Source organism: Gymnodraco acuticeps, unplaced genomic scaffold (assembly GCF_902827175.1).
Source record: "Gymnodraco acuticeps unplaced genomic scaffold, fGymAcu1.1, whole genome shotgun sequence".
Lineage (NCBI taxonomy): Eukaryota > Metazoa > Chordata > Actinopteri > Perciformes > Bathydraconidae > Gymnodraco > Gymnodraco acuticeps.
Genome location: NW_022989983.1, coordinates 3,065,656 through 3,085,954, shown reverse-complemented (window position 1 = coordinate 3,085,954; position 20,299 = coordinate 3,065,656). Strand labels below are relative to the sequence as shown.

The window sequence follows — 20,299 nt, the reverse complement described above, 5'->3', positions numbered from 1 at the left end:
CGGGGCTTGTCTTGTAAAAAAAGTACACATTTGTGATGAGGGAAAGACGAAGCAGCATTAGGAAGGAACATTGGCCTGAGCAGCTTTATTACTGCCAGAGATTTACGCTCTACTTTATTCGCAACTGTCACTCGTAAAACTAAAGGAGAGGAGAAGTGAGGGAGGGGATGATATACCGTCGCGGCCATATATGATAATCAAACTCAAACAGGAAATCAGTCGGACGACTTGGCAGAGAGGAGGGTGTCATCAAGCAGCTGGATGCTCCTTTTGGGGAACTCTTTTTCAGTTATTTCTTATTTCACCTTCACTCAATCTGCCCTCATCCATCTTCAATTTTACACATAAGGAACGTTATAATAACCTAATAATAATGTTATAGCAGAATGCATTATGCCCTGTCATAACTGCTGTGCCATTGTTAACTCCTTTTTAACATAAACATCATCTGTCACACACATATGAAAATTCAGGGGAAGTATCCTCAGGTGATCTCTCTTAGAAAAAAAAACCCTGCTTTGACGACTCGATGAGGAATTTAAAGAACTGTCCCGAGGAGTGTTTCTGAGAAAACAGATAAGATAAAGCGCTGGAGGAGCTCAATGAGGCATTCAGAGAGATCAGCCAGTGATAAACTTAAAGATAGTCAGAGGAAAGGGGTGGGAGATAGTGCAGGTATGTGTGAGGTAGTCAGATTTAGGAGATGCAGTTGGCAGGCTTTGTGTACAACAGTGTTGTTAGATTGTGGTATCTCATTTGAGCAAGTGAGATACACAGAGGTGGTAAGAGTCACTTGTGAGCAGAGCTTGTGCAAGGGGCTCTGTGCTGTTGTGTTGCCATGCTAGGCTCTACGGGCCCCTCTCTCTCGGACTGCATTGTAAAATCACAGTGATCTGGCCTGACAAGGCGTTGAGTCTTATCCCCGCAGCGCAAGCTTAGGGGTTGACGCCAAAGTCTGAGGAGGATAGCAGCCGCGGATAAGATGAGGGAGAGGCGAAGATCCTCTGCCTCATCGGCCGCATTAAGAGATGGGAGGAATCTAAAGTGTAAAATCGGCCTCTTTTACGATCAGTTGGGATTTAGCGCTGGTTTGTGGCAGTCGGCGCCGGCGCTGAGTTCTCCCTCCTGACAGGGTAATCGCCCAGGGGCTTAGCGCCTAGGAAGAACAATACCTCCCACTTCCTCTCATCTCATCTCACGGATGATCTGGACAAAGTACACGTCCACATCGACCATATCTGCTGCAGCGAAGCAGCCGGGGAGAGACAGGAAGATGACAGAGCGAGGCCTGAGAGAGCGCTTAGAAGTCCAATGTGCTGTCAGTGAGGGGTATTTGTGTTTGTCGTAAGTGTGTGTGTTGTCGTGTTTCGGCGTCACTCTAAATATGCTGTTTGCATGTGTTCACTTTGCAAGCGCGTGTTCTTTTCTGTATGCTGTTTTTGCGCATACAGAGTTATTAGATTATATGCCTGCGTGCTCACGTATACATCTACAGTATTATAGGATGTGAGGGTGTACCTGCACACACAGATAATATGTTCATAAATGTATGTAAAGAAACAGCATGTGTGATCCAGGGGGGTCAGTGCTAATCTGCCTCAGGTTTTAGTATCTAGAATCCCTCCTGTTCCCATTAATAAAGCTGTATCTCTGACACATGCAAATGAACCGACGCAGCAGTAAAAAAAGATCAAAAGATGAGAAAGGCTGCTATTACAGTAATCTACCTCGGCGGAGATGAGAGGCTTTTATCTGGCCTAAATTAACTGGCTGATCCGCAGTCCATCATCAGCCACGGGATCAGAAGGCGTCAGGTAGCACTGCGTCGCCACAAATGTGTTTCCGACATAAAACACTAAAAAACAGCCGGTGGTCTTCTTTTATCAGCTTACACGGTTATGCATGAGTAAACTCATTTTAAATCTTTCCATCTACATCTAGCCTTTTTTTCTGCTATGTGGCACTTACAAAAGAGAAACTCATTTGACTAAACTCAATATGCTGAAATTGTAGATTGCAAAAGGAGCATATGAATGTTAAATACAGCTGCTTTCCCGCTAAAAGTGTTCCCACTTTCTACCTGTCCAGGTTCCCTCTGTATCTCTTACAGCGCTGTAACTCGACCCTCCTCCCCTCTCTCTCTCTGTCCAGGTGCTGGGCTTCACTGAGCGTCTAAATCTGTTAAGTACAGTCTCACTCCTCTGTCTAGCCCCGTGATAAGGAGCAGAGTTTCCAGTCTGCACCTCACACATGCATTCTCATATAACCCAAGCCATTAGTTTGCACCATTGAGGTTTACTTTACCTGATAAGCAACACTGAGGGACCATTCTCCTCTCGCTCTAAGTCCCGAGGAGGAGCCCTGAACAAGGTTTTAGCTATCTTAGGTATGGCAACCATTTTTATGACACTGCCTGTTGCACTTAGCAGCTTGTTGCCAGCTTTCTCATGTCAGGCGCGTGCACAGCGGAAAAGTGCCTCATTGTGAGCATAAAAACTATCTAGGGTAATTATATGACCGTAAAAGGCTGGCCCTCAAAGCAGGGGAGCCATTAGCAAGAGAGAGAGTCGTTTTTTCTTACGTGCATCAATCACCCACACACACAAACAAGCGTACATCTGAACAAGCACACACACTCAGACACATAACACAGCCTCGGGGCAAGACCTCTGCCCCGAAAGAGCTGCTAATACACCCAAATTACTGGCCAACAACTTCAAGTGGCTCGACAATAATGACATCTGCCTCAGAGCGACCAACTAGCACCACACATGGCCACAAGAGGTCCTGCATCTGTGTCACTGTGTGTGTCATGTTCATTCTTTATTTGTATGCAAACTTGAGGTCATTGATGTGTGTGTCTCCTGTTTATTGAAATAGCTGTAAATGTGGTCTTTCCTGTGTGTGTTACCTGCCTCTTTTGGCTGGAAACTGTCACTGTCTCCGTATAATCGCATTGGGAGAACACCAGCGGCTAATGCAGCCTGCTGCCATCAAGTCGTCCATTTAAAGCAGCGCTGATCTGATTGTCGGAGTTTATTGGAAAATGGAGCGACTAGGGGCATGGCCCACCCCCCCCTCCTTTAGTTCTCTTCACTGTAGCTCTTTTCACTGGCCCAACACTGGGAAGTGCTTCAGCCTTTACCTAGTTAGTACTCTTATCAGTCTCAGCGAGTTTGGGGTCACTTTGAACAAGGACCTAGAGGGAGATGGTTAATGTAATTTCATTGACAGGAAATGGGACTTTGGATGCGATTAGGTACTTGCGGGACAGGTAGGGGAGAAGAGAAGTGCTGTTTGGAGTTTGTGTAAAAGCCATTTGATTGTGCAGTTTGTAGCCGTGGTATCGCTCGGGGGAATCGGCCTCGCCGGAGAGGAAGCACAGCGTTGACTGCGTATTCAAAGTCACATAGGTCACTTCACATCAAGCTCTCCGTACGATTAACTACCGCTCTGCCGCCATACATCCGTTTGTTTCTATTTTTTGACTTTCTCCAGAGAATACAGGAAGAGTCAAAGGTGCTGTGTTGTCACTCAGTACAAATGTCCATGGCACATTCTCATTCAGAAAACAAACAGAGAGCATGATTGTTTGGTTTTGCGCGACTGAAAATTGGTGCCATTTTTACATTCTGCCGAGCAGAAAGATTACACAGACTGAAAAGGGAAGCGTTTGGGGGGAAAATAGCACTCCCCAGTGAATTGCATAAAGCTTGCGAATGTGTGTCCAAGCCTCTCTCTCTAATGCCCACCTCCCCCCTTTTTTCTATGACTTCCTACCCCCCCCCCACCCTCTCCTGCTTGCGGCCACCACTCTCCCAGTCTCTGTCGCCCCGTGATCTTATCACACCTCTTCTGATTTCATTTGACCGTCGCCAGCTAATCAGAGGCCAACATCTGGATGGTTACCGTGGCAACCGGCAGGACCAAATATTGTGGGCCTTAAAAGGTGGGTCGAGGTCTTGGGGGGTGGAGGGTGGGGGGGGGCAGGCAATGAGAAATGCCCCGAGATTGACAGCTTTGATGGACAGAGCAGAACAGAGGCCTGAATGGCGCTACACTGCCACTGTGTTTTCTATGCATGCATATGTGTGTGTGTGTGTGTGTGAGTGTGTGTGTGTTTGTATGTGTTACCTCATTTCCCATGAGTCCGCTGCCCATCCCATGGACCCAGTGGGAAAGGGTGGAGTGGAGGGGCTGTTTGTTTGTGTGTCTGTGTGAGGCATAGAGATGGAGCTATTTTCTAACTATACCAAAGGGCTCTGAGCAGCCACAACAGTGAATACAGCTTATAAATACATTCATACACACAATAGTCTCTTTCCAATAGGGGGAGAGAGGAAGTGCTCTGAGCAGTGTATAGACCTCTGCCTCTATGTTGAGTCACTAAAAGCTTCATGGCATCACCACGGCCTTGTTTAACTTACTTTATAACCGTATAGCAACGCTGCCGGTTACAGTACATTCGTTTTGCTTTGTCGTGCTTCACGATGCTGCTTTGTCATTGATTATCTGAGAGACAGACTCACATTGAAGTGATCAGCGGATTGACTGATAACTTCACCTGTTAATTACTGTCACTGTCCTTCCTTCTCCTCCGGTCCGAGGCAGCCTTCCCTGCACTGCTCTGCCTCTCTTCTTCTTATGTATTAATTTACCAGGGTCCATTAAAGTTGGGCTCCCCAGGGCAAGTAGAAACCTCATTTAGCACAGCCAAGATGGGAAGCGCCAGACCCCCTCAGCCCTAACCGGATTAGGAGCCAGCCAACGGATGGGCCCTGGGACAGAAGTCCAGCAGTGGGCTGTGAAGGGACCAGTGGGCAGAAGTGGGGTGGAATGGTTACTCATTTCCATAAAGGAAACTAAGTCAGTATCGTACCATAAGTTACCGCCAACTCAGACATTACCCCTGAGTTATGGAAATTCCTTGGAATCTTCAATTGCTAACTTATGGTCAAATTCATGTGGCATACAGTGAAAGGCGCTTCAGCTGTTTTTTTGTTCTATTTTTTTATATATTTTGTTCTGGAATTTTACAGTTGTTATAGTTGTGCAGAGAAAATGTGCATGTGTTTAGGCAGATTAAATAAAAACGGACTAATACTGGAGAAAACCTCCCCTTAAAAACTCAACTTCAATCAATATTTATGACGAAGTAGATCACAAAATTAAAGTTATAATAACAAATCTTTAGCCAATAACAGTTTAATGACTCTCTGTTTTATTAGGACTGTGTGTATAAGCAGAGAGTGGGAGTAATACAATTGAGTTACACTTCAATTTGGACTTTTATATTGGACAATATGGACAAAAGTGAAATGTTATGTCACTATTATCTTTCTAAAAATATTGCAATCCTCAATATTGGCCAGATAACATTGAAAATGCTTAAAACTCTTTAAATTACTCTTAACCTTAAAGGTGGGGTAGGTAAGTTTGAGAAACCGGCTCGAGATACACTTTTTGTTATATTCCATGGAATGCTCTTAACATCCCGATAGCAATGAATATCTGAAGTGCTTTGACAAAAAATCCATAAACAAATCTCACCTGTGGAAGCTGTAGTACTGAAAAAAGCACGACCAATCATCTGAGCCGGCCCGGCTAAAGTAACTGGATGGCCTACCTGCCTGTCAGCCTTCCATCTGTGCACAAACTTATCTCGTGCCCTCATTGGTCATGTGCGCGTTCGTGTGTGTTGGAGGAGGGGCTCTGTAAGGAAGTGGCAGATTTCTTCCGGCTGTCTATTTTCAAATTCTAACGCACTCGAGCTGGTTTCTCCAAAATTACCTACCCCACCTTTAATCAAATCATTTACCATACATTTTGTTGATAACCAAATATTTTCAATGCATCACAGATGAGAAACATCTTCTTTTTAGTGGACATCACTTTTAGTGAAAACCCATCCAATCAACTAAAATAATAATGAGGTCCTCCTGCATGAAGTAAGGATACATAAATAAAAGCAAAGCATGCGTCTTAAGTCAGGCTGTATTCACTTCTCTTCTCTACTATAACAACAAGCCAGACAGCTTTTTGTTACAAATCACTAATGTAATACATCTCAATCAACTTGTGGGTGCTTTTTTTTGTTGCCGTCTGCGATAAAAACCCATATGTTGTCCCATCCCCAGACACTCAATTAATCAGATTCAGATTCAAATGTTGCAAAATCCTGATTGGTCTACTGAAGTATGTGACATCACACCCACTGGGCCCCACCCTTTTTAGTTCAGAGAGTAAAGCCCAGGAAAATAAACAAATACAGGACCCTTTAAAGTTCGTTTTTTCTAGTAAGTGTAACCTTTTGAGCGAACGCATAAAGAACATAGTATCAGACACACAAACCAGACGTTGTGATGTTACTAAACACACTGATTTCTGGGGAGTGCAGTATAACACAGAGACATTAGCACCTGCCCCACCTACTTACGTAGTACAATTGTATTTCATTCACATCCTCTAATTCAAAATGTATACACATTTCAAATAATATTTTCCGTTTTAGCTGTTTCCATTTTTAGACAAACAAGCCTTTGTTATCGCCATCAACAGCTGTCACATTGGCCGAATTCGAATGTACTAAATAATTCTGTATACATTTTACATGGACTTTAACATTCGTTACTTTCAGAATCAAAAACAACACAAGGCGGATATTACACAGGAATGAAGCCATTTGAAAGTGTCAGTTTAAGTGTTTGAATGATCACTGTCATAAAGCGACCGGTATGTAAGAGCTCTCCTCGTCGTCCCAGTCCTCCCGTGCTATTCCTCTCTTATCTGGCCCTCTCTTGTGTCACATTTTAAGACTATTCTCTGATGATTTACATGTCTTTTCTAAACAGGCAGACAAAGATCACAGGTCTCCTCAGCACAACCCCTAACACCATTATCTCCCTGTTAGATACTAGTCACATGGGACATTAAAGTGCTTTATTACATGGGGATGAATCTTGGTTTTATCCATAGTGTTTAATTTGTTAGTGCTGTTAGTCATCTGAACGTGTGCTTTATTGCTTTAATAAGAAGACCTTTCTGTGTACCTGATGTTTTTACTTTTGCTGAGGCAACAGAGTGGCCTTTTTGATTAAATGAGGGGGGTTCAAACAGAAAAGGGCAGTATACAGACATTTAGGAAACTATATTTTAGGACCAAGTTTCGTAGAGGTAAAGGTGGGGTTAAGAGTTTGAGTCATGGTGGGACTTTCCTCTAGAGAACACAGCATACCAAGAGAGGAAGCGAAAGGAGGGAGGAAGACACGTTTTAGTCCTACAATAACAACAGTGGTGTTTGATCTGTCACACGCAGTAATTCACAACCATACAAAAATAAATGCTGTTTCAGATCTTCCCTTTACTTTACTTTTAGTTTTATAAACCCTCTCGGTGCAGAGCTTTTAGATGTCAGCAGCCTTTTAATTTACATTCAGTGTATATTACGGTCTCTGAGTGTTTGTAAGAGGACAATTAGATATGTATGTTGCTTTTCATTAAACATGCTTATCTTTTACGGTGCATCATGTTCATTTACTACTTTAAAAAATGAAAAAATAGTGTCTGTGATGTGCTCAGCATCAGTTGATATTAATTAAATGATGCAGAGTCACTTACTACCTAGTAAAAACCACACGGCGCTTCAGTTGACAGTTGTTGGCGCTTCCTCATTGTTGCCATGCTCTATTGGTCAATTTGAATCAATTTGAAAGAACACATCGTTGCACATCAAAACACATCAGCCATGCCAACACCAGACTGGCCTTACAAACACTGCCGTTAGAGATAATACCCCAGGGAGGGATCCCAGAGGACAGGGAGGCTGAGGGCGGGGGAGAAAATGGGGAAATGGGGGAGAATAGGAGAGAAAGTCATGGAGTATCAGGGGAGTTGTATGGATCTGTTATGGTGTGGCTGTAATTAAGAGGGACAAACAGAATGTGTAGAGGCAGTAAAGCAGGGTGTAAATGCATTAGGGCCCTCTGACCAAAGCCTGCTGGGATCAATAAGTCTCCATTCACATCAGCCTGGACAGGAGCTGTCCAGCCATCTCAGTGCTGAGACTCACTTTCTGCAGCACTAAGATTGGCTGGGACTGCAGTGAGTCGGTAAAACGATGCATCAAAAATGCATTGAGATGTGTAATACAGCTCACTGAAGGAATTCCACCTGTTGAAAGCAGCGCAGATTAGAATGGGAAAAGACAGAGGACCCAGCAGGGGAAGATAATAAAATAACAGTGATCAGACAAGAAGGAAACTGGGAGCCTGCATTGAGGAGATGATGACAGACAGAAGGAGGAGAACTGATAACCTTGCTGGCTTAAAAGCTTCCTCCGGAGCCTAATCAGGAGTCCCAATTACAAAGACGAGCTCTCAATGCTCCCCCCCACTGATAAACGGCATTATTAATTAAAAAGGTTCCAATTGAATCTGTGTCTGATGGACGAGCCTCGGGACGATTAGCTAAGACCTGACAGAGCTTGTTCCTCTATGATGGAATCTGTCGATAAAGGGAGGAAGACAGACCCCATACAATGTCATACACAAATACACGGACAATGCATTCACTTAAATTGATCTTTGATATACCTGATATCTCAAATATCAATACCAGGTAGAAAAAACGCTTTCAGGTAAATAGAAAGGTTTAATACTTAACAGCACAGCTTTTTATAGTTAGTCAACAGACACAGGAAAAGAGAACAAGGTCCCGAGTCTGATTAAAAATAAGGACATGTATTGTGTGGATTTCAGGCTACTAAACTCTAAGGCCATTTTAAAACTTATTTTCTAAAGGTTTTCCTAAGTGCTCAGAAAACTCAAGAAGGTACGTTGGGAAGTTCAGGTAACCACGTCTCAATCATTTGACTCATCTGAATTCATTGATGAAGTATAGTGTCATCAAATGTTTTTCAAACATCATCTTTTTATTAATTTTTTACCTAATTCAAATAAAGGAAAATCATTATTTTACAATTTAAATTTGAATCAAACAATCTGCACCACATTTGCATACATTAGGACCTAAAGTAAGTAAAAGAGGATCTTTGGATAATACCAGGATTTTATAATTAAATGTGTGAGAAAGTCTGATGTGCTGCTCTATAAATATATATTAATATTGCCAATAAAGGGTAAAAGAAGGAGTCATATTTGATGCAAGATTACCATTAACTACATGTAATCAACCACTGTACTTAAGTACCTCAAAGTTGTAAATAAGTACAGTAATAGAGTATTTCAATTGTAAGTTAATTTATATATTACTCTACAAATCAGAGGGAAAGATTATACATTTTACTCCACTGCATTTATCTGATAGTTAAAATTAACATTTGCTTGATATCTGACATATATGGCCACTTACACATGATCATGTTTTTTTTATTATACCTACTTATACTTACTTACAGAACACTTTTGAAACCAGGACTTTTAGAAGGGTTTAATTTGTCCTCCATATGAAATTGGAGTCAACATATTTTAAGCAGATTTCATGACATGTATCACATATCTGGGACACAGTGCCGTATTTGTGATTTTCTTATCTCTAAACCAGGAAACACACATTCTCACAGTTGGTTTGCACCATTCGGGCGGAAAGTTCTGTTCATGAGGAGGTGGTGTGTAGATATGGCTTGGCTTGGCTTGGCTGGGTTTGGCTGGGACGCCCCACCTCTACCCCTCGGACCCCTCCAGGGAGCCCTGGGGGATCAGATAAGACCTGGTTCCCAGATCAGGGTCAGATTGACAGTTGAGTGCCTGAGGAAGAGTGATGGGCTTGGGATTGAGATTGGGAGGAGGGTCCCTTATACTGGAGGGCCCCTAAGGGACCAGCAGAGCCAACAAAATATGTTAACCGTAATGATACTGATTACTTGACTGGGGGAAATGATTCAATACAAATTAGACATTTATATTATTATTATTATTATATTAGAATTGTGTCTAGTTGAGTTTGGATTGTGAAGCTTCACTGTATCGACGGTAATTAGTCAGATTATTGCCATTTTGCTCCAGATTGTGAGTGTTAGCAATAATAAGATATTTGTATCTGATGAGATTGGAGCTTGACAACAAAACAGATTGTAATTAAAGTCTCGTGGGAGCTTTCATCTCCTCCTCCTGTTGCGTGATGGAACAAGATAGTTAAATGATGACAGCTTTCCCACATATGTGTCAAGCATTGATGCACCAACATGTTATGGGAAGGGTCAAAGGGTAGATTCAAGGATTTGATCTAGAACAACCATGCCATGTGAGGAGTGAAAACCCCCCCAGGCATCAACAACAAATAAATAGCCACATGTGTAAAACCAGACACCAATGTCACTGGCTTCCGGTAACTGCTAGAATCCACTTCAAGACAATGGTACTTGCGTACCATGCTGCGAATGGATCTGGCCCTTCCTACATCCAGGACATGGTTAAACCGTACACCCCAGCACGTGCACTCCGCTCTGCATCAACCAAACGGCTCGCTGCGCCCTCGCTGCGAGGGGGACCCAAGTTCCCATCAGCAAAAACACGTGGGTTTGCTATCCTGGCTCCAAGATGGTGGAATGAGCTCCCCATTGACATCAGGACGCCAGATAGCTTACACACCTTCCGGCGCAGACTGAAAACTCATCTCTTTCGACTCCACTTCGAGCGATAGAACTATTAACAAAGCACTTATATACTAATAAAGGACTGGATTACCTAAAGCCAGTTGAGTAGCACTTGAAATGTTTTTGCTCTATGAAGCCTGATGTACTTATATGATTCTGTTTTCTTCAAGTTTGTATTTTGTTGGTCGAACGCACTTATTGTAAGTCGCTTTGGATAAAAGCGTCAGCTAAATGCAATGTAATGTAGATTTGAATCGACAAAATGGACACATTAAGCACTTGTGGTGAAAGTCTTATGTAAACTTGCTGGTTACAAGTTGTTGCTTTGTGAATAAAGTGTTTGGTGATTTGTTCTTAAAGAAGTCAAAGATACTTGTTTTTCGAAAACAAGAGGCGATACGCTTCCAAGTTCATCGAGGTTTCTTCCAGGGCTTCTGACTTAATCAAAGAAATAATGTTTCTGCAGACACAGACTGCATTATTGTCCTTAGCCTGCAGACAACCTTTCACATATTTTCCCTTTTGGTTGATGGAGCTTGGAGACTTCATGTCTCTGCTAGACACATGCACAGACACACACACACACACACACACACACACACACACACACACACACACACACACACACACACACACACACACCCTCGATTATATACACACAGAATCATGCCCCTTACAACCATGAACTGGCCTATTAACCCAGTACACAGCACCATTTACATTCAGTCACACACACACTCCGGTAATACATGTACTGTGCTGCAGACAGAGACACGGACGTGCACCGAGTGTTTCCCTTCTGACACACACACAGTCAGAAACACACACGGTGTTGGTCGGACAGACTAACTGGCTCTTCAGCTAATTGAGTAGAGTTTGTGGCCCCGTGTGGCCCCGCTCTGACCCCGCTGTAGCCAAGGACACCACTGAGCCTGAGCTTTGATACATTTGATACGGTTTAGGTGAGGAATGAAGACCTAAGCCTGTTTACATTTGAACTGGATTAGTGTTGGGGTGACAGTGCAGTAACGACGGAGAGAGTGAGAGTCGGGGAAAGCAGAAGTATTGAAGGGCATGAAAAGAGGAATCAATTGCCTTTTCATTTAAATCTAACAGTTGGTAGTTGTTTTTCTGACATCATTTCAGTATGTTGGTTATGCAGTTTTGTATTTTATAACAATACAAATGTTGCGCTGTAACTTTATTTTTAGTTCTGCATGTATGTAATGCAAGGCCTTCCTACAGTGAATGTGTTGTTGCATCCAGTGATTCTTATTTGTCCCCCCCCGTTGTGTATTATGGGTATCATTTCATTATGTATTAGCGAAATGGGTCCCTGCACATTACTGTAATGGAGTGACTGAGCAGGAGAAATCTGATATCTCTCTCTGTTTCTGTGTGTGTCTTTCACTTGTTCTTTTCCTCTCTTTCGTCGTCGCTCCACCCCCCCACGCACCGTTCGCTCCCTTTCCCTGAAGTAATGATTTGATGTTGCTAATGGCTTCCTACATTTTGTAGAAAGGGCCGAACCAGTGCTGTCTAGAGTTTCAGAGGTTGGAGGTCTGCCAGACGACGAGGGAAAGTGATGATGGGGGTTGAAGCGAGCTGAGGTTGGATGCTGTAGGTACGGGGGTCGGCGCATGGGGATCAACATGGTGTCATCCTAAGAATGGTTTCCTTTCAAGATACTGATATTTCATGTTGTTCTGACAACCATAAATCTCAAAATAGAGAAGTCCCCCTCATAAATCAAAGCGCTTGAAGCCTAAACCGTCTTCTTTCTCAGAAATATTAATGGCAGCGGAGTCGTCAAGGACAAACCATATAAATACTTTGGAAACAGTCTGATTCATAACCGGCATAAATGAACATGTCATGTCAGAACACAAGTAACAAATCCTAGATTTGGCAAGGCTGTAACTACAGTAAGTGAGAGATAACATTTTGCCTCAAGGTGCGTCTGGCCACTGCCGCAACTAACACAAACGGACACGTAGCCCTGCCGCTGCCAGAAGAATGGACTCTATTGTTGGGGCCAGCGCTGCTCATTCAACTGAGCCCACATGAAAGAAGTCAATGGCAGAGAGAATGACCAATGAGTGTGTTGGTGCTTGTAGTTGACATGCTTGTACATCTGCTGGTGTGTGTACGTGTGTGTACGTGAGTGCCTGTGCGCGCTCACACTCGGCGGCGTGTTTGTGTGTGTTTGCTTGTTTGTCACATGATGTCCTGTGGCAATCCTTAACTAACCGTGCAGGCGCCAGTAAAAAGTGGTGGGGAGGCGGGGGGAGACACATGCATGAGAAGAAGCCGTGGAGCTATGGAGCCGTAGAGGGGGGCGCTCTGGCTGACTGCTGTCACATGATGAGCATATAACGAAGCCAAACTACATTCAAACTGTTGGATAACTGCGCAAATGACTCATGACCTGACTTAACACTGTGTAAACATGGAGCTTCTTCTGTTCAGTGTTCTGCACACCGCGCCACATCAGAGGATACACTTCTGACAATGTATTGATGTAGTCAAAATCTAGACAACACATGCTTGTTAATGTTCTCGCTGTCCTTTGATACTGTGTGCGTGTGCGTGTCCTCGAAACTTGGATCTGCTGCCAGTATTCAGTATAGAGCCTGTAAAGCATAATGGAGGTATTAAAAATACTTTACCGCGGCAGAGCATTTCATCACTGTCAAATTAAGAATGAAACATTATGCCAAGGTGGTATTTCTGAGCAGAAAATGCCTCGCCGGCTTGACAGGAGTCCAGAGTCAGAGGATAGAAGCACGAAACACAAGCGATGGGCACAACAACGGCCAAAAGGAACCAGAGTGGCTGTGTGTGGCTCTTTATCACAGAGGCTTAGTAATGCTGTCATATCTAATGCTCACACCCCATTAAATCACACAGCCTGTGCTGCGCGTTGGATGGCACTATGGGAGTGTGTGTGAGACTCCTCAGGCCGAGGTGGTAGTGTTTACCCAGTGCATAAGCAGCGGTTGGCCACAGGCCTGGTGCGCCTGGCCATGATAGGCCACTGTGAAATGTGGCTGACAGAGGCAGCCTTTTGCCCTCTCCACTATAATTGTTTGTGTGTGTTTGAACTGTGGATGAGAATACTTGTGTCCAATGGTAGGTTTTGTTGAATTTTCTGCCTCTGTCTTTAATGTATAGATCGTATGTGTAAATGCATAGAGACCTACTACCTGCCATTATTTGATTCCGTTCATCAGGTAAGAAAGGTTCTGTCTTGAGACTGAAAAAGAACAGTGGGTTTGTAGCTAATGGTTGTTACAGTGGGAAACATAGAATGGTAATTGGGTGGGGAAATGAACCAATCCAGCAGGCCTCTCTCCTCTCGTCTGTCGTCTATTTCTTTCGCCTCTTTCCGTTCTTGAGCTCTTGATCGCTTCTCTTTCCCCTCTCCGCCGCATTCCGCACAGTTTTGTCATCTTGCCAAGGAAACAAATCAGAAAGCCCTCTCTCAGCCGCCACACTTTTCCTTTGTCTCACTCGGCCGTTTTCTTGCCTCTGCCCGCTCGGCACCCTACCGTCTTAGCACACTTCAATTTGACCCCCTTGCATGGCCTATGATGTCAAACCGGGAGCAGGGGGCTGTTGGGAAGTGACCTGAGGTTGAACGAGCTCGTGTCCAGCGAGCATTTCTGCGCTCTGAATGGGATGTCGTAAACTGCTCATTCTTCCCTTTCAGGAGAGTGCTTCCCTTGTTTGGAGAAAGTGTCTCCTGTTTCAAGAAGTCTGTCCTGCCCTTTTAAAGAGTTTCAAAGTATCTCCCTGATTCCCTATTTTTCTACGACGCTAATTCGCTGTGCCTGTACATGCCAGTTATCGTGCTACAGAGCTTGTTATTTGCACCAATAATTGAATGAGGCCGTTTACATCACTGACTTTTAATTCATTTTTCATGTGTTGTTTTCTTTTTTCCCCGAGATGATCTCCAGTGAACCATGGCAGTGGTGAAATGTTTTAATCAGACGGGTAAATGGAATAATTATATCAGTCAATTTGGTCTCGTCTTTATTTTGTACACGGGTGATTAACCATGTTACCAGTTGTTCAACTGGCAGGGTGGATTAGCTGGATTAGATGCTCTGTATTTGTGTGTATATGCATGCATCAGTGCAGGCGTGTATAATGTGTTTGTAAGTGTGTGTGTGTGATGCCAATTAATGATGGCTTGGCAGGCTAAAAGTCAATCAGGGGCATACATGTAGCACAGACTGAGAGAATTGACTAAACCAGAGCAAGAGAGCAGAGATTAAACCCGCCCACATGACCTTTGGTCTCTTTAACATGCTGACTGAGCATGAAGTAGGAGATGTCAAAGAGCATTTATTGTTGTTTTCTTGTAATCACTTTGTTGTAGGAGCAGTGTATACATATGCAGGATCTGTCCGGGACACTTAAACCCTCTCACCTTCGACTTTTGTTTATGTTTTTTGCTACATTTAGTGCTGCGAGCGGCGCGGCTGTAAACGTGTCGCCCTGCTGTGTCTCTGCCAGCTCTTATCAGGACAGATAGCCCTCAGATAGACACTCATACCCGCACAGTTAGAGGCTCAGCTAGCCACAGCAGCTGATGGAGCTGATGCAAGGCCGCTATGACGACAAGAGGACAGGGCCTTATCTGTCGTCATGGTAATGGCCATGATGGAATGATGACAATCTGCTGTTGGATTTTTTTCTTACAGGACAAAATGTACACCTGTGCAGACATGTAAGCGCAGCTGGATGAGGAGTATATCGAGAAAACTGGAATTACAAGCGCTAAATGTCGTGCATCCAGAAATGTATTGAGCGTTTTTGTCTCCTCAACCAGGGAACCCAAGCAAAATAATCACGGTCATGCAGAAACCGCAGGGAAGCGAGTTTATGTCACTGGCCCGTTTTTTGACTCATCGCACTCTCGCCGCGGTGTCTTTTCTTTCCGACAAATATGACAGATGCATATCAAGCTGTGCAGTCTGCTCAGGGGAGATAAGGACCAGTTAGGCGCTGGGGTTGCAACATCCCACTGAGCCAATGAGTGAGCACATCGCCTTTTTTCATGCCGATCCTCAACAGATAGGCCTGCAGTGCGTGTGTGAGTGAGTGTATGTGCATGTGTGATGCCACTGATAAATTCCGTCTACGATGAATTCAGGCATCGTCTGTGTTGGTAAGTGGCAGATCTGCACGTCTCCTGTCCTCAAACTGGTTTAAAGTAAAACAAAAGTGACATAAGGAGAAACGGTTGGAGAGCAGGTTGTCGTGGAATGCATTAATGTTGAAGGCGATCGAGGTAATGCATGTGACGGATGTAGTCTCCCTGATCTTGCTTATCAATAATAACAGGACGTGTTAAACTTCTGCTTACTCTTATTCAGCCTAATCTTATAAAAGAATAAAACGTTGACACAGTAATAGTTATCAAAAGGTTATTTCTTCATTTGTATCTGCTGTTCGGATCTAAAAGAGCTCTGCATATCCACAATTTTGCCTTTTAGAAATAACATTTTCCTCTTTCTCATGGATCTCCAAAATGCCCCCGTGGCCCCATAGTGGTTTAATCATATTTCGCTTTGTAAAACTCAGCACACTGTTTCATTTATTGTTTTTTCTTTAAAAGACTGTCTTGTGTTTGTGTGTGTGTTTGTTTATGAATTAACCTGATAAGTACTGGGTAAAGTAAAGTCATAGACACAACACAATCCAGTAGAAATCTAGAAAAAGGATAAACATTCAGAACAGTCAGCTAGGAATGCCCTCACCTCCCTCAGTGTTTGTGCATGAGTTGGGAGCAGGACTGCAATGAGCCCTGACCGGCCGCCTGACTCCTCTGTGGGACTTAGCATCTGGGCGGCAGTGGCTCAGTCTGCGGGGACTTGGCTTGGGAACCAGAGCGTCTGTTTCTGTATTCAAAACAAAAATGGTGGCTGCTAAAGAGGGTTAGCATAACGGCTTCAGCTTTAATTAATTGAAAGATATGATACACTTTATTGTCATTCAAAGGACATTTGTTTTGGACTCTATCGTGCAGTTCCGTAAAAGATGACAAAATTATAAATACAACATAAAGAAAGAAGAGCAAAGAACTGCTCTGACAGTTTTTCTTAAAGTAAACTATATTACTGGCTATTCTCCAAACTGGCTTCAGTGAGAGTTTGATGGACTGATGTTTCATCCAATCACCTGCCAAGTATACAGTTGCAAGAAAAAGTATGTGAACCCTTTGGATTCTCCACACATAGCGTGGTGTGTTCCTTCCAAACAACTCAACTTTGGTTTCATCTGTCCACAGAATATTTTGCCAGTAGTGCTGTGGAACATCCAGGTGCTCTTTTGCAAACTTCAAAAGTGCAGCAATGTTTTTTCTGGACAGCAGTGGCTTCCTCCGTGGTGTCCTCCCATGAACTCCATTCTTGTTCAGTGTTTTACGTATCGTAGATTCGTCAACAGAGATGTTAGCATGTGCCAGAGATTTCTTTAAGTCTCTAGCTGACACTCTAGGATTCTTCTTCACCTCATTGAGCATTCTGCGCTGTGCTCTTGCAGTCATCCTTACAGGACGGCCACTCCTAGGCAGAGTAGCAACAGTGCTGAACTCTCTCCATTTATAGACAACTTGTCTTGACTGATGAACATCAAGGCTTTCAGAGATACTTTTGTAACCCTTTCCAGCTTTATGCAAGTCAACAATTCTTAATGGTAGGTCTTCTGAGAGCTCTTTTGTGCGAGGCATGGTTCACATCTGGCAATGCTTCTTAAGAATAGCAAATTCAAAACTGGTGTGTATTTTTTATAGGGCAGGGCAGCTTTAACCAACACCTCCAATCTCGTCTCATTGATTGGACTCCAGGTTGGCTGACTCCTGACTCCAATTAGCTCTTGAAGAAGTCTTTAGCCTAGGGGTTCACATACTTTTTCCACCCTGCACTGTGAATGTTTACATGGTGTGTTAAAAACATGAAAACATATAATTGTTTGTGTGGTATTAGTTTAAGCAGACTGTGTTTGTCTATTGTTGTGACTTAGATGAAGATCAGAACACATTTTATGACCAACTTATGCAGAAATCCAGGTAATTCCAAAGGGTTCACATACTTTTTCTTGCAACTGTATGTTTTATAAGTGGGCCCTTTTTTCGAACAGCTTCTAAGACGATGCGTAACAAACCATCTGCAGTGTCGGTTCAAGTCCCTGCATGGACCAAGTACAGTATGTGGAGAGGAGTAAGTTCACTTCCTAGGCACTGCTGAGCTACTCTTTAGCAAGGCACCAAACCCCAACTTCTCAGGCGCTGAGCTGAGCTACCTTTCTTTCTCTCCACATTGATGCATGTGTATGAGAATGAAGAATATAACAGCCGAATGAAAAGATAATTTCCCCGAGGGGATGATTCTCTCAAGCCTCTGATAAGCCGAAGTGTATCCTGCAAGCAAGTAATCTAGAGGCTCCTGAATACTTGAATACACTAAGAGTAGCTCTGCTTTGTTGTGAGGACAACTCGGCTCATGAGAATGAAGCAGGCTTGAAAGTGTATTCAGGGCATCTACAGAGCAGCGCTGTCACTTAATCCACCACACAAGGATCTACCGTTCGTTTACAATAGCGCTCTGAACAGCTTGGGATTCTGAGCGGGGCACGGCCGGTCTCTGCGGGCTCCTCCTGTCGTCCTCCGTCCTCTGTCTGGTCATCCGTCCCTGTGGGAGGGTCCAGAGGATCCATCCAGGGGTAGAGGCACCTGGGTCCCATCCTCTCGATCTGGACCTGGGCCAAGGTGCCCTGGACTCCCCCACTCATGCCTTTCTCCAGTTACCTGCCAGTGAAAGCGAGTGGAGTGGGGCGGGGGCTGGGAATGGCGAGGGATATGGGCGAGGAAGAGGATGGCAGGTCCAGACGCCCTCTCCCCTGAGCCCTCCCAGGCATTAGTACTGTACTTGCCCCCCCGTTTGTCAATGGGAGCCTCCAGATGAATGGGCTCATTTGTCCTCAGACAGTGGGGATGAATTTGTCTGTCGGAGCAGGTGAGCAGGAGGGCCTCCGCTCAGCAGAACGCGGCATGAATGAGAACACTACCTGTCCCAGGTGAACATCCTGAATGCACCCTGTCCCAGGTGAGAGGAGACTGACCTCATTTTCAGGGTGAGTCGAGGGAGGGGAGCTATACGTGTCCACACCTGGCTTCTGACAACAGATTACACACTCGACTACTGTAGAAGAGAATATGTGAGATGCAAAAAAATTGTCAGATGATTGATGCTAATTCATAATATGATTGTAGCAAGCACCATCCCCAGTAGAGAGGGGGTTTTGATCTGGGGGCACAACATAGAGGCCACAAAGACCTGTAACCCTACACACTCATTAACATATTTTATTTTTAGAAGACTATACCCAGACTCCTCTTCAAAACCACAAACTGTGGCAATAAGGACTAACTCAAGTCATCGATGAATGATGTGAAACACTCTCTCTTTCACTTCTTCTTTCCCTCACATGCTTGTGTAAATGTCAGAAAGGGGTCTCTGGGGGCAAAAATACACTTCATTTGACTTCTACAAATTAAAAATGCTGACACTTACTTGTTAATAAACAACTTCTTTCTTTTTAACCATGCTTCAGTTTCAAAATACATGCAGATTTAATCTCAAGTTAGCTTTAGGTCTTTAATGACATCCACTTAAACACAGACAGTGGCAGAACTTCAGTGTTAGTATTATTAGATCTCAGTGCTGCGTTTGACACTGTTGACCACAGCATATTACTAGACCGACTGGAGAACTGGGTGGGACTTTCGGAAACAGTTCTAAATTGGTTTGAATCCTACTTAAAGGACAGAAACAACTTTGTTTCTATAGGTAAATACACATCTGAGTTGACAAATATGACATGTGGGGTTCCTCAAGGCTCCATCTTGGGGCCTCTTCTCTTTAACATCTACATGCTACCACTGGCTCAGATAATGAAGAACAACAAAATAAGTTACCATAGCTATGCAGATGACACACAAATTTACGTAACAATTTCACCAGGAGACTATGCTCCAATTCAAACACTGAGTAAGTGAATTGAACAAATCAATGACTGGATGTGTCAGAACTTTCTCCAATTAAACAAAGATAAAACTGAGGTAATGGTTTTTGGAGCCAAGGCAGAACGTATAAAAGTTAGCGCTGAGCTTCAGTGTGCAATGTTCAAAACAACAGATAAAGCCAGAAATCTAGGTGTAGTCATGGACTCTGACCTGAGTTTCAACAGTCACATTAAAACAGTTACTAAATCAGCCTACTATCACCTAAAGAATATATCTAGGATTAAAAGACTAATGTCACAGCAGGATTTGGAAAAACTTGTCCATGCTTTTATCTTCAGTAGACTGGACTACTGCAATGGTGTCTTCACAGGTCTCACTAAAACATCTATTAGGAAGCTGCAGCTAATTCAGAACGCTGCTGCTCGAGTCCTCACTAACACTAAGAAAGTGGATCACATCACTCCAGTTCTGAAGTCTTTACACTGGCTTCCTGTGTGTCAAAGAATAGATTTCAAAATACTGCTGCTGGTTTATAAAGCACTGAATGGTTTAGGCCCAAAATACATTTCTGACCTCCTGCTAAATTATGAACCATCCAGATCTCTCAGGTCTTCAGGGACTGGTCAGCTTTCTGTCCCCAGAGTCAGAAC

At 43.7% G+C, this 20,299-nt stretch overlaps 1 long non-coding RNA gene across 1 annotated transcript in view; it reads left to right on the top strand.

Annotated features, from left to right (window-relative positions):
* The window catches only part of LOC117543705, a 59,537-nt gene that overhangs the window by 34,850 nt on the left and 4,388 nt on the right, over positions 1-20,299 (top strand). The window lies entirely within an intron of this gene.